Consider the following 519-nt stretch of genomic DNA (forward strand, 5'->3'; position numbering starts at 1 on the left):
GGAACAGATTGGAAGACACAAAAACAACTCCAGGTGCACTCAGCTACCTCATCTTTGACAAAGGAGCTGCCTGTCCCCACTGGAGGAAAGATAGCCTCTTTAAAAAATAGTGTTGGAAAAACTGGATCTCAACCTGCCAAAGATTAAAACTAGACCCTTAACTGTCACCATGCACTAAATTAAAATGCAAGTGGATTAAAGACCTAAATATAAAAAAAGAAACACTAAACTTGCTGGAACATAAGTTAGGCAGAACTCATTGGCATAGGAAAAGACTATATGAACAAATCCTCAGGAGCACAGGAACTAGCAGAAAGAATCAACTGGGATCTCATCTTATTAAAAAGCTTCTGCACAGCAAAAGAAACCATCAGCAGAACTAAGAGACAACCTACAATGGGGGAAAAAATTTTTACCAGCTGCTCCTCAGACAAAGGGCTATTATCTAGAATATAGAGAGAACTCAAAACAATCAGCCCCCCAAATATAAGGACCCTATTCAAAAATGGGCATCTGAAA

Source organism: Fukomys damarensis, unplaced genomic scaffold (assembly GCF_012274545.1).
Source record: "Fukomys damarensis isolate Sample0158 unplaced genomic scaffold, DMR_v1.0_HiC HiC_scaffold_16, whole genome shotgun sequence".
Classification (NCBI taxonomy): Eukaryota; Metazoa; Chordata; class Mammalia; order Rodentia; family Bathyergidae; genus Fukomys; species Fukomys damarensis.